Source organism: Micromys minutus (genome assembly GCF_963924665.1).
Source record: "Micromys minutus genome assembly, chromosome: 4".
NCBI lineage: Eukaryota > Metazoa > Chordata > Mammalia > Rodentia > Muridae > Micromys > Micromys minutus.
Window position 1 is genome coordinate 60,179,867 of NC_137973.1, and position 14,818 is coordinate 60,194,684.

Consider the following 14,818-nt stretch of genomic DNA (forward strand, 5'->3'; position numbering starts at 1 on the left):
AAACCATGTTTCTCTGTCTCTACGGATGGTGCTGTTAGTCCCCGTTATGTCTGAGGGAGAGGATTCTTGTTGAGTCTTGCTAGCGCTTTGCTCATATCCCATCTCACCCCTAGACATCAGCCAGAGTGTTACTCATTTTTAAGAACACAACGCAGATGACATCACCCTGTGTGTCCTATCTATTAACATGATGGCTGCCAGTTAGCAATCAACTCTACAGAATTTCTCCATCATGACAGAGACCCTTTGTTAATCAGGAAAACTGCTACAGAGGCACAGTTGTCTTCCCACAAGAGTGAGGACCCTTCCCTTTCTGTTTCCTTGTCTCAGCTCTGTTTCCATCCCAGTGTCTTACTTTACAACAGGTCCGAGAAGGATTTAACCTCCAGGAGTCTTCACAGGTCATAAACTCCATTGGCTTTTCAACTTTGTTTCTGGCAGTGAGGCTCTTATTCCAAATGATAACCAGACAGGAAACCAATATCAAAGGTAATCTGAGCACGTTATATATGTCCAAATCATTATTCTTAGATCCTTCTATGAGGTGGTAGCTCAAGGGGCTTTTGTTTGTTTCATTTTGTTTTTCAAGGATGGAAATCTTTTTTTAATATTTATTTATTTATTTTTATGTAAGTACACTGTCACTGTCTTCAGACACATCAGAAGAGGGCATCAGATCGCATTACAGATGGTTGGATAGTTGCTGGAATTTGAACTCAGGACCTCTGGAAGAACAGTCAGTGCTCTTAACCACTGAGCCATCTCTCCAGCCTGAAAGTCCTTTTTTAAAAAGAATATTTTTATTAAATTTGCATGTATATGTGTGTATGTATGTATAAAATCCTTGTGATTACTCTCTCACCCTCCGACTTCTCCTGTATCCCTCCCACCCACCACTTTTCCAGGCATGGATGAGGCTGTAGGTACAGTGCTCATGTATGCAATGGAGCTATTGCTTATTATAGCAGCAATGTAAATAAAAATGTACATATAAAAAAAGTGAGTTTAAAGATGCTGAGCTGCAGGCAAGTAATCCCAGCACCAAAGAAACAGAGATTTCCCCCCAAGTTCCTTTCTCACATTCACCTCTTTCTGTTTTGTTTTGTGACTCACAGGATTTGTGACCTTGGGTAGTTTCTTAGGGTTTTATTGCTGTGAACAGACACCATGACCAAGGCAAGTCTCATAAAGGACAACATTTAATTGGGACTGGCTTACAGGTTCGTCGGTTCAGTCCATTATCATCAAGGTGGGAGCATGGCAGAATCCAAGAAGGCATGGTGCAGGAGGAGCTGAGATTTCTACATCTTCATCCTTAGGAAGCTGGGAACATACTGAGCATCCTCAGGCAGCTAGGAGAATGATCTCCAAGCCCCCACCCCCACAGTGACACGCTTCTAATAGTGCCACTTCCTGAGATGAGCAATATGCAAACCATCACAGGTGGGTGTGAAACTGTACATTGGGGGCTGCTGGGCTCACCTGTCAGTACATAACCCAAGACTATGACAGCTCCTCTCCCAGAATTCACCAATGGCCAGTAGTTTAGCAGGAAAAGATTGGATCTCATGATCCTCTCCCCAGTTCATCACTGACTAATGACAGGTATAGTTGGTGTGGGTAAACCTCAGGTACCATGAACTCATCACTTTAATGGCTGTGTGGTGAACAGAAGACATTTCTTAGACCACCTGTTTTCTGGCTTTTACATTCTCTCTGTCACTGAGCCTTAGATGGCATGGTATAAATGTCCCGTGTAGTACCATGCACTCACTCCATCATTATTGTAACACTCAGAGCAGCCATGAATATCTGCATCCATCAGGGTTCATTGCAAAGAAAAGCTGTTCTGGTTAGGACGGAGAGTAGCATTTTTCTATGGGTATACACATAATGATTTAGAGAGAAGTTTGGAGCTACGTTGCTTTAGTTACACAATAGTAAGTTTCCCCACTATGGCCAACCTACTTGGCTGCGGGCTTTTTTGATTGGGTTTATGGTAACAACTATGAATTCCCTCCTGTAATGTGAGACTCAAATGCAGTCAAAGACCAATTGGTTACTCCTAAAATAGTCATGCCACTATTGTGCCAAGTCTTTCTGGTAGGAGGGCATTGCAGTCGAAGCGTTGGTTCACAGCTTATTAAAACCAGAAGCCTGCACAGCACCTTTCAGCCAAGATAGCTGGCCAGCAGGGAAGAGACTTCCAGGTCAGTTCCAACTTGAATTCTCTACGTTCTGTAATGAAGGTGTGCGGTGTCTTCTGCAATGGGATCTTATGAACTAGTTCTGTTGAGTAATCAAGAGGAATGGTAGGTGCCTGGATTGTTTAATGTTACTCTGACTAGCTACTCATCAGGAAGTACTTCATACCTGGCAATGAATAGATTTATGTTTAATAATCTTTTGGAACACATTTTTTTTTTCTAGCTCTAGCCATTCAAGATATTTCCTCTTCTTCCTTCTTCTCTTCTTCATTTTGTTTGCTTTCAAGACAGTGTTCCTCTTTGTAGTCTTGGCTGCCTAAAACTCCCTCGGTAAACCAGGCTGGCAGGGAACTCACAGAAATTTGCCTGCCTTTGCCTCGTGAGTACTGGGACTAAATGTATGTACCACCATTACCCAACATTATATGTGCACGCATTCGTGTGTGCATGTTTTAGGATATATGCATGTGGACCTAAATGTGTGCAAGAAACTACAGTAGTGCAAGTGTGCAAGTGTGCAAGTACCCAATGAACTAAAAGAGGGGGGTCAGATCCCCTAGAAGTTACAAGCAGCTGGGAGCCAAATGGAAAGAGTGCTGGAAGACAATTGGGTCTTCTGTGAAAATACTTGCATTTAGCCTGTACCTGCAGCTCACTTGTGTCTTCTCAGTGCTACTAGAAGCAACCTCAGACTTGGTGGATATTCTGCCAAACATCAACAGGGTATTTGTGTAAGTCTTTCTTGAGTCGGATACACATTAGCCAACAGAAGACAGCACACGTCACCTGCTCCAGCTCCCTGGTGGCTTTCTCTTTCGAAACAATTGGACATTAGTCCCCCATGTTCATAGTCCAGCTACCTGGGAGTCGCCAGGCTAGGAAAAAGCCCAAGTTACCTCCATGCTAAGAGCACATGCTGACAACAAGGCGGGAGGAAGGCAGCTGGGCAGGAGCTGAACCCATACCTGGATCAAACCCCTGGCTAGGAGACAGTGCCAACGTGCCAGTGATGGGAAGGAGTCACTGTGGAAGTGGCCCATTCCAGCTGCCTCAGCTGTTGCTGTGTGGAGTCCATCCTTGCATGAATTACAGAACAATCACTAAATAGTTGCTGTTATTTTAAACCACAACTCTTTAAATGGTTTGCTATGCAGCAGTTGCTTACAGAGGGAGAGATAAGTAAATGGTATCTCTGCAAATTTGTTGATTTTTCTTTCTGTCGGAAATCTTCAGATAAACAGTAGTTTCTTGACATCTAGAGAAGATTGGTCCCAAAATACCCCAAAGATACCCAAATCTGCCAAAGCTCCAGTCCCTGAGCCTGTCCACACCCTCTCTCACATGCATGCATACTCTCTTTCTCTCTCTGACACCCCTGTTTCTCCCCCAATCCAGGAGAGAGTCTCACTATGTAGACCAGGCTGGCCTTAAACTTACAGCAATCCATTTTTCTCCTTGCTATGAAAAATAAACTAATGCTGGTTGGTGGTGACACATGTCTTTAATTCTAGCATTCAGGAGGCAGAGGTGGGTGGATCTTTGTGAGTTTGGGGCCAGTCAGGTCTACAGAGTTCCAGGACAGTCAAGGCTACACAGAGAAACGCTGTCTTGAAAAGAACCAACAACAACCAACTAAACAAACAAATATAAACTAATAATGATGGAACATTTTGTATTTATGTATCAGGATGTCATATGTGTATGTCCACGCATGAATACAGGTTGAAGACTGATACGTAATGTCTTTGTCAATCACAATGCATCTAATTTTGGAGCCTGAGTCTCTCAGTGAGTTCAAGTTCACTGGTTCACGTAGGCTGACTGACCAGTGAGCTGCAAAGAACCTCTGGTATCCACCTCCTCACTTACTGCAATCACAGATCCTGAAATCTTTCACTTACGTTAAGTGACACGCTCATATCCTCAGGCCTGGACAATAAGACCTTTACCAACTGAGCCATCTCCCCAGTCCCTTTATGAACCATCTACTGTACGGCAGCTACTTTTCAGCATTATATAATTCTTACAGTAGGCCAGTGAAGGAGCCTTCCATCAAACCTGATGGTGATCTGAATTCAAGCCCCAGGATCCACAGACCAGAAGGAAAGAACTGACTCATGATATCCTCTGACTTCCGCTCACGTCCTGTGACAAGCATGCACAACATGTGTCTGCATGCACGTACACAGGTACTACAAGTAAATGTAAAAAGAAAATGCTTTCATAAGGCTTCTGTGCTTACAGACAAGGAAACGAAAACAGAATTATGAAGTACTGTAACCACTAACATCAGAGGGTGAGCAAGGACACCAGAACACTCACCTTCAGAAGACAGAATCTGTCCATGTCTTCCTATTTATTTATTTATTAGCCTGAGAATGGCTTTGCACTTTCTGGATCATCCTGCCTCTACCAGGCTAAGATGATAGGCCTGTGCCAACACACCAGGTTTGAACAGAACTGGGGAGTAAGATATGCTAAACCACACACCAGGATGGAGGCACATTCCCACCCCAAGCCCAGGATTTTGATAAGCAAATTGGATTCCTGAGGAAAGCAGCCTTAGCGACCACCAACACTACAGGTTAGAAGCAATTAACTGTGATACTTAAGAAAGGAGTACCAGGGGCTAAGAGCATCGGTTGGTCTTCTAAAAAAGACCTGGGTTCAATTCCCAGCACCCACATGGTAGCTAATAACTGTCTCTGACTCCTGCCCTGAGGTCTCCAACACCATTTCTGGTCACTGAGGGCACTACTAAACACACATGGTATAGACACCCATGCACCTAAAAAAAAAGAAAAGGTCAGAACATATTTGAAAGAAAAAAAATAATGAGTTGCTATTACTCTTCTTTCATTGTTAGTTCTTTCCACTTTGAGCCGAGCTGGCCCCAGGCTTATGCAGTCCACCAGTAAGACCAGTGCAAGGTGGCCTCCATCAGCATGCAGGAGTGGGATAATTTGGCCACTAGACGACCAACTGCAGAAGTTAGTTCTCTCCCTCCACCCTATGGGACTTGGAGACAAATCTCAGGTCATCAGGCTTAGCAAACCTGAGCCATCTCAGTCTGAGCCATCTTACTGGCCCGAGTTTCCGTTTTTTCAGGATGAAGAAGTGTGTAAGATCATGGGACACTGGAGAGATTATACTAGCATCAGCTACTTAGACACTTAGAAGTGACTGAGTTGGTAAATGTTGTTACCTTTGTGTAGTTTTGCCACAGGAGAAAACAACAGAGTGGTTAAGAAGAGAGCTCAATGACTAAACTGTCTGCTGTACAAGCACAAAAAGACCTAAGTTCAATACCCAAGGGAGACAAAAGAGCCAGGCATGGTGGTGCACACTTATGGTCTCAGCACTGGTGAGGAACAGACGGGTAGATCCCTGGTGTTCACTAGCCAGACAGCCTAACCTTATCAGCAAGCCTTAGGCTATTCAGAGATAGTCTTTCAAAAGTAAAGCAAGTGGCTTCTGGCAAACAGAACCTAAAGTTGACCTCTGACATCTACATACACACACACACACACACACACACACACACACACACACACACACACACCTGTAACATTACATAGTAAAAAAAAAAAAGGAAATAAATATGCTGTCAGTGATACAGCCAGGACTTGGTCAGTGGCTTAGGGAGATTCACTCACTGTGAATGAGTTCTATATGACTAGGAAAGCATTCAGGAAAGAAAATATTGCTGTCAAGCCTTGAAGATGACTGGAACTTTGGCAGATAGATGAGAAAGGATGAAATGAACAAAACTGCAGGGGTAGAAAGGGCCACAGTGTCTGGGAAGAGCAAGGGACACTGTCTCTGTGGCAAGCAGAATACACAAGAGGAAAAACACTTAAAGAAATGGGTCAGGGAACGGATTCTTTGTAGAGTCCCACCCACCACAACTGATCCTGTCTTCAGACAGAAGCAGTGTATGAGATTGCTCTCCGGAGAGAATATTGTTACTTCAGTGATAGATAGATAAGAGCACATTATGATATATCATTAGTAACCACGAATAACAGTAATAATCGAATAAATGCAACAAAAACTACGACACTTCACAAATAAACACAAATTAAACAAACTGGGCATAATGCCCAGATGACTTCCCACACACTCCAACAGAGTGTTCCATAGCTAAATATGGAAGCAACTGTCTTACAATTAAGGGGAGGGGTATAAAACAATAGGAGACCCTCTTATTTTGTATTACTGTTTGTTTCTGTTTTAAAAATTAGAATAGGGAGCTGGAGAGATGGCTCAGTGGTTAATGGCCCACTGGCTGCTCTTCCAGAGGATCCAAGTTTCCAGCACCCACAAAGCAGCTCATAACTATCTATAATGCTGGTTCCAGGGAAACTGATGCCCTCTTCTTACTTCCCTAAGGCACATAAATGGTGCACAAATATATATGCAGGAAAAATATTACATACAAAATAATTTTTAAAATTTAATAGTATTTAATAACGTGAAAACATTTAATAAAACAAATTGTAACTATTAACAGTGACATTACACAAAGAAACTATTCTTTAAGATCCTTAAAAAAAAAATGGTGAGGAGCCCACATCTCTTTTGATGAAGAGCTGGGATCGCAAGTATATGAGAGCAGATAACTTGTCTTCAATGGCTTTTACATGCCCTTAACTCAGTTCTTCACAGGGCATTTTCTCAGACACTTCCTCTCTCAACTAGTCACTCTGAATACTGTAGAAGGAAAGACTCTGTGGGTGTGTCTAACCTGTGGCTCAACAGCCACATGTGTTCCAGGTGGGAGCATGGCAGCATCTAGGCAGACGTGGGCCTGAAGGAGCAGAGTTCCACCTCTTGTTCTGAAGGCAGATAGGAGAAGACTGGCTTCCAGGCAGCAGAGATGAAGGTCTTAAAGCCCACACTCACAGTGACACACTTACTCTAACAAGGCCACACCTACTGCAATAAGGCCACACCTTCTACATGTGCAACTTCCTGGACCAAGCATATATAAACCATCCCAGTATCTTAATCATTATCTATATTGTATACCATAACTACTCTCTGAATTATGTCATATTTAATTTTACATAAGGTTTATAAACTTTAACTAGATACTGAAAGAAAACCCATATCATGTCTATTTTCAGCAAATTGTGCATAATTCTGATTAAGAAATTTAACTTAGGTTTTTGTATGCTGTAAGTTTACTTTTGCAACCATGGGCAAGGTAGATTAAGGGCCAACTGTTGGCTGAGGGACCAGGAAGTGATAGAGAGAGGGAGGGAGAAGCTGGGGTCCCACCATCCTTCACAGAGGCACAAACCCTCCTTCTGGGCACTTCTTTAGGGTCCCATATTCCTAAAGCACCACACTGAGGCCAAGTCTTTACCAGATGGTCCTTTGGGGACACTTAAGATGCAAACTATAGCACACTGGAGGTTCCATGATGGGTGGATTCCCACTCGGAATGCACAGACACTCCCAATCTCTCAGTGTCCTAACCGACTCTGCTAAATTTTAGGTTGGGTTTTTATTTTGATTTTTGTTTCTGTTTAGAAAGAGTCTCATTGCATAGCCCAGGCTGGCCTTGAACTTACTTCATCACCAAGACTCCTCTTAATTGTGACAATCTTCCTGATTCTGCTCCCATGAATTGGGATGACAGACACAAGCAAATGAACTCAGGTTCTATTTTTCCTGATGGTATCCACAGGTGAACATTGGTCACATGTATGACTGTATCTGAACAGATGTTAGCATTTTTATTTTCTCCTCCCTTGAATGGCTCAGCAAGCAAAGGGCTTGCACAGCCCATACCCTGAGCCCCAACCCCGGAACACACGTAGAGATGGTTGGAAGGCGGGGACCAGAGACGAAGTTCTCTGAGCTCCATTTAAAGGTAAGGTCTACGTTTGACATGATTTGATTGTCATTGTATATTCTCAGGCTCTTTAACAGTGTCTGACAATGAGTAAGCTTCCAAAAAACATTTCTCAGTCACCCTCAAAATACTACAGCTTAAATATTTCTGCATTAGCATAACTATTCAGTTTGAAAAAGAATAGTTACTGTAAGAAGTTTTGCAATCTATGATAAGGCTGTTTCTTCAATACTTGCATTTAAAAATTCACACATAGGGCTGGTAAGATGACATGGAGCATAAAAATATATAAATGCTTGACATCAAGCCCGATGACCTATTTCATTTCCTGAACCCACATGGTAGGTGGAAAAAACTGACTCCCATAGGATGTACCTTAGCCTTGGCTGACTTGGAACTCACACAGGTCCATCTGCCTCTTCGGTGCGGGTATCATCTACCGCTACACCTGGCTAAGAAGTGGAATTCTTTGGTTGGTTGTTTTGTTTTGTTTTTAACACTTAACTCATCCTATTAAAATAGTTGACTTAGACATCTGCAATGGTGACCTCAACCTCCATTCCTGGCTCGGTATTGTTGGAAGTAATCTGCTTCACAATCTCGAAAGTCTGATAGTCAATGAGTTTGGGGATCCTCATATGGAAGCGAGCCCGCGTCTTGGAACCTTCATCACAAGGTGTTTTTATTGTGGAGGTTCTCAATGTCTTGGAAGGCGTGCACACCGGCTCTTTCACTTTTGGATTCTTTTCCTTTGCACCTCTGTTTAAGTGGGTACACGCCCTCTCCAGGGACTTTACAAGTCAGTGAATTGCCACCTCAGGTTTGTCTGGCATCTTTTCAGTATCTTTAAAGCCATGGTTGTGGCAGAGCTTCCTGGCAAACTTGTTCTTCATCAGGAAGATGAGTCAGAATGGGAGCACTCTGAAAGAGCTCCACTGTACCCACCACCACATTTCAGAAATGGTGGTCTCTCTGTGTAGCATTGGCTTTCCTGGAACTTTCTCTATAGACCAGGCTGACCTCAAACTTAGAGCAATCCACCTGCCTCTGCCTCCCACGGGTCACCACTGTCCAGCAATAAATGGAATTTTAAAATTTGAAAACAAGTTACAGCCAGATACATTTTTTAATGGATATATCATACCCACTGAAGAACAAACGCCTCTCAGGCATGTTCAAAAGCAGCTGTCAAGCACAATGTTGTGTTTGTTTCTAAGGTCACCTGTGTCCCTCACTGTCAGATGCTCTAAAGAAATGCTCAAAGCAATCTTTTAGGTGTTACAGCTTTGATCACCATGGCAACATTAACCGGGATGTTTCTATCAAGCCCTTGTAGCAACGGCTATCAGAAACTGAAAAATTGCTTTTCCTTCCATTGAACTAGGTAAACTGAATACAGACTCAGTCTTTTAATGTAACAAGGGGTGAAAGGCATAGTTAGAGTAAGTTGATTCCAGGGTTACAAGTCTTAATGTTCAATAATGTTCTCTGTAGGTACAGCAGCTATTATGGGTTGGATCACGAATCCTTTCTCTAATGTTTTCCCCAAAATACTCAGTTTCAGATTTTTTAAGAAGTGGAGGGGCATAGGACCCAGTTCTACCACCAAGGTAGAAGGTATTTTCAAGATACTTCTAGGCAAACTTACTCCATCAAACTTACTCACATCACAGAGATGTGAACATGATGTGTGTATGTGCATGATGGCTATGAGGTCAATGTCACATATGTGTAGAAGCCAGAGGACAAGAGTGTAGAGATGGTTTGCTTTTCTACTTTTTTGGGAAAGTGGGGCTTGAGACAGTTCTGCTATATAGCCCTGGCTGTCCTAGAACCTAGTCTATAGAGCAGGATAGCCTTGAATTCACAGAGATTCACCTGTCTCTACCTCCAAAGTGCCGGAATCAAAGGTGTGTACCACCAGGACCTGGTTGCTTTTTCCGCTTTTCTGTAGGCTCCAGAGACTTAACTCTGGTGGCCAGACTTGTGCCAAAAACCACATTAACCTTCCAAGCCATCTCTCTGACCCAGAGAAAGACCTTGGAGGAAGTGTGAACCGGGGACCTCACACATAGGAAAGCATCTGCTGAGAGCTGAAAATACAACTCAATTAGCAGTGTTTGCATAGCATAGAAGAAGCTGTAGCTCCAGTAACACATAAACTGGAAATGGTAGCTCATGTCTGTGGTCCTAGTACTCCAGAGAACCGGAGGTTCAAGGACATGCTCAGCTACATAGCAAGTTTGAAACCATTCTGAACTACAAGAGATACCATCTCAAAAACTAGAGGGAGGGGCAGCATGCTCTAGCACTGAGCTGCGTCCCGAACTGGTGAGAAAGCGCTTTGGACCGCCAGGCCATGCTTCTCATTGGGACTCATTGCATGAAGACAAGATGCTTGGAAGGAAGGCAGCCTTCTTGTGACTTAGCTATTAAGTAAGGGATTAGAGATGCTTGTATCACTGAGGATCCCAGGGAGCTCTCTCCCGAGGAAAGAATCAACTCTCCCGGGGAATCATTAGGAAAGTCCTAAAATTTAAGACCATTTAGTGGAAAGCTTAATGACTGGGTGTATGTATGTGTACAAGTATATACTGGGCACTTGTGTGTATGGATCTGCAGATCTGTGTTTTGGCAAAATTAACAGACACACGAGTAGCTGTGGTACAGTTTGCAGGCAGAAGCAAGGATGTGTTAAAAGAGAAATGAAGACACACCAACAAAGGATAAACCACAACTATATGGGCAATTTAGATTATTACACCCAAGCCTGAAGCTCTTTTGAAAGGCTCACATGGTTTTGACTGCAGAATCAGAAAATGTAATACCATGAACAATTTTATGAGTTTACTTTTATATTATGTATTCAGTCTAGAAGAGCTAACAATTGGCGTTTGATGGAGAGACATGGGTAAGAAAAACCCCCTTTCTCAAGTTTCTCCTTCCCTTCCAGGAAAAGAGCCCTATCTCAGAGACCCCTGTTTAGGTGGGCATGATCCCAGTTGACACACTAAACCAAAGCCATGCTTTTGACATCTTCCTGTCAATGCTTGTGATGCCGTTCCCACCACACCCACCTCCGAGTTGTGACCCAGTCATCCTGACACCCTCGCTTCAGGACTCACGATTCCACTATTGCCCTCTCCTTAGGAAAACTGCTGCAGCTTCAGAATTGGTCCCTCTGCTTTCTGCGTCTTCTCTCACTTCGGTTTGAAAGTTCACAGCCTTTCTCCCATTGCTCCCAATAAGTGTGCCTTCTTAGGGGTGGCCAGCTCCCCTTAGTCTGCTCCAGAACAACATGAATCTATCATCCCAGAGGAGTTCTAAGTGGTTTTCCATCTTCAGCCTCACCCTCTCCTCAGCATCATTTCTCCCTCTTACCTTTTATGTTCCCACCCCAGAGCTTGGTATTGGAGTATGGGCTCCTGCTTTCTCTGCAGCAGGAGGTGAACAGAAGGAGCTAGTAGTGGTCAACCTGGGTAGGAGCAGCTCCTAAATACTGACGTTAAAAATAATTAATTAAAAATAATGGTGATGCCCTCTACCAAAGACAAGTTCTTCCGTGCACAATAGCTCTTGTAATTTGTCAACACAATCTCTAGGCGACAAATACTTGAATGATGCGGTCCACAAATAAAGTGCTTGGAAATGCCTTTGTTTTCATAAGTACATTGTGAAATCCACTCTGCGTCTTCTGCGCAGCCCACGGAGGTGACTGCGTTGTCAATCTGAAGGCTTAAACTACTCGCTGAGCACCTGTTATCACCCGTCACCTTAGGAACCCGGTGTAAAAATCTTCTGTTCTCAGCACCCAGCAGAGCAATTAAGGAGACACACATGTGATTCCATTAAACAGGAAGGACAGGATCAGACCGGGGTGTGTAAAGGCTTGTAAAGGGATACACTGAGTAGAGTGAAGTCATCGGGAAGTGGTCCAGTCTAGTCAGAAACGGCACAAGGTAGGCCTGAGCCTGGACAGTGACAGTGAGAGGAAGCAGGAGAGAAATCAAAGGTAGCTCAAGGGTTCCTGCTCAGAAAGAGGACTGCCAGGAGGATGTCCCCCAAGATAGAGAGCAAAGAGGAGAGCTGGGGTGGGCTTCAGAGATCGAGAGCTATGGAGCCAAGTCCAGTCTGCGGGGCCTGATGGGTAAGCGTGAAGAAAAAAAACCTGGAGTAATAAGAGGGGGTGCCACCTAACGGACAGTAGCCTGTAATGATAATAGAAGTTTCCGGGATGAGTGACTGGTCTGAGACAAAGTATAAATATATGAGAGGAAAATCTAAGAAAGATAAAAAGTAGAATCGGGAAAAACATTAACTGTGGTAATGGGGGTGAGTGACTATGTGCCAGGAGAAACACCGGTGGGAAAACCATGAGCCAATCAGGGTGACAGACATATTTCTTATGCTCTGTCCCCTCTCCGACAACCCTTCCTTGACACATTCCCTCCTTGTTTGAATCATGCTTTAAGCCCTTAGTGGTCTTTAGGCTTAGAGGTCTCCAGCCTCTCCCTGTGACTTCTGAATTCACCAAGACAACAAAGGTCCCATTGTATCAGACCATAATCTGCACCATCGAGAAGATCACACTGTATTCTTTGGTTGATTCTTTGGTTTCCCCACTGTTGAGAGTGTTTGCATCCTGTGTTTCCAGGCTCCAGCATGACAGCTGCCATAAGGTGATGGCATTCCATGTGCTATTTAAGGGTGCAGGCTTCTGTGTCTAACACACGTGGGTGTGGATCCCTTATTCTGCCATTTACTTTGTCTTTGATCTTGAGAAATCTGCTAAGTCTGAGTCTCTTTTTTCTTTTTTCTTTTTCTTTTTCCCTTGCCAGGAATCAAACCCAGGGCCAGGCACAAACAAGACCAGTGTTCAGGGGGCTGGAGAGATAGATGGCTCAGTGGTTAAGGCACTGACGGCTCTTCCAGAGGTCCTGAGTTCAAATCCCAGCAACCACATGGTGGCTCACCACCATCTGTAATGAGAACAGATGCCCTCTTCTGATGTGTCTGAAGACAGCCACAGTGTGCTCACATAAATAGTAAAATAAATCTTAAAAAAAAAAAAAAAAAAAGACAAGTGTTCTAATGGCGAACAAAGTCACCAGGCTTTACTACTTTTTAAAATAGGACGGTACTATGCAGTCTAGGCTGTCCTCAACTGTAAGACCAATTCACCTCTTTTAAGAGCTGGAAGGACAGGTCTGAACAGACAGGCCTGGCTCCCCTACTTCCATTTTGTTTTGTATTGGTAAATGCACAATATTGCATTCGTCAATCGGTTGGTTGGTTGGGTTTTGTTTTGTTTGTTTTGTTGTTTTTTTCTGACACAAGTAGCCCCGACTGTCCCGAAATTTGCTCTGTAGAACAGGTTGGCCTTGAACTCAGAGATCCATCTGTCTCTGCCCTCCAGAGTGCTAAGATTAAAAGTGGGTGCCACCAGGCCCACCCAACTCTTGCTTTGCTTTTAAGACAGGCAGATGTGGGGCTTGTAAATTCCAAGCTTCCTCTCACTTTACTTGTAAACTGTGGAACTACAAGCCAGTCCCTGGGCACGGATCATCCTCACAGTGGGGGGGTGGTGGTACCACAAGACCATGCAGTTAGCATCTCTCCTCACATCAGCAGCAGAATGCTCTCAGCAAGAAGCCATTTTCAGAAAGGGCTTTATGTAGCATGTTCAATACCCAAGTGAATGAGAGAGAAGTTGCTCGGTGATACGAACAGAAAAGAGAAACTCAGTTTGCATAAAGCCTCTAAATAGGTTGTAGTTTTATGAGCCCATCTTAGGACAAACTTGCGGTAAAAGGCCAGTCGAATCTAACTCATAATGGCTCATACACTGCAGAAAAAAATGTCCATTCTTCTTCATAAGAGTTGAATAAAGGTTAATGGGTTTGGAAAATTGCATTTCCAGGAGTCTGGTCTGTAATGCCAAGTGCCTGGCAGCAGGCCTTCCTTTATATAGGAAAGCTAGAGACAAACAGCTCATGGAAAAGATGCTGTGGAAGATTCCCAGAGATGTACTTCTTCTTTAATGAGACATAAGATTTTTTAAAAATCTTTTAATGGCTCTTTAAAAAGGTTAGGATACCTTTAGGTAAGGGCTTTGTGAGGGTGGGTCTTAACCTTCCCCTTCCCCACTGCCTTACATAGCTGTTCTTCCATACTGCCTGAAGCATTCCTCAGACCTCTCAACCCATGGCCCCATGACAGAAGTAGGGGGTGGGGAGCCAAGAAGGTTCCAGGGCTATGGAGTGAGTTTAAGCCTGGGCACATTAGTAAGACAGTGTCTCAAAATAGAGATTCAAAGGACAGCTAGAGATGTATCTCAGGGTGAGAATAAGGTCAGGTATGTAATCTTCAGTACCTCATGGGAGGGAAACAAGTGGAAAAAACTGTTTGCAAAGACAGTCAAGAAAAACAAAGTAATTGTGGAAAATGCCAAAGTAAAACTCATTACTCTCTATGCTAATTAAAAAAAAAAAACCTAAGAAAAATGTAAAGGGTTCAATCCTGCTCAGGTAAAACAAAAGAATCTTTGCTTAATTTTTTTAAAAATGAAAAATAAGTTCCAGTAACCTAGGTCAGAGAACTGCTTCCAGCTTCTTCCTTCTTCCTGACACCAGGCACAGGACCATGACAAGTCCTCCTCCAGCCTCTTCTGTCCCTCCAGCCCTGAACTGGGGCATCTCCTCAAAGGAGCTGCTTCTAGGTCTCTCTCACAGAAGAGCAACTAGTCTGA

The 14,818-nt window shown here is 43.6% G+C and overlaps 1 protein-coding gene across 7 annotated transcripts in view; it reads right to left on the bottom strand.

Moving 5' to 3' along the window:
- The window catches only part of ANK2 (ankyrin 2), a 539,079-nt gene that overhangs the window by 510,416 nt on the left and 13,845 nt on the right, over nt 1–14,818 (bottom strand). The window lies entirely within an intron of this gene.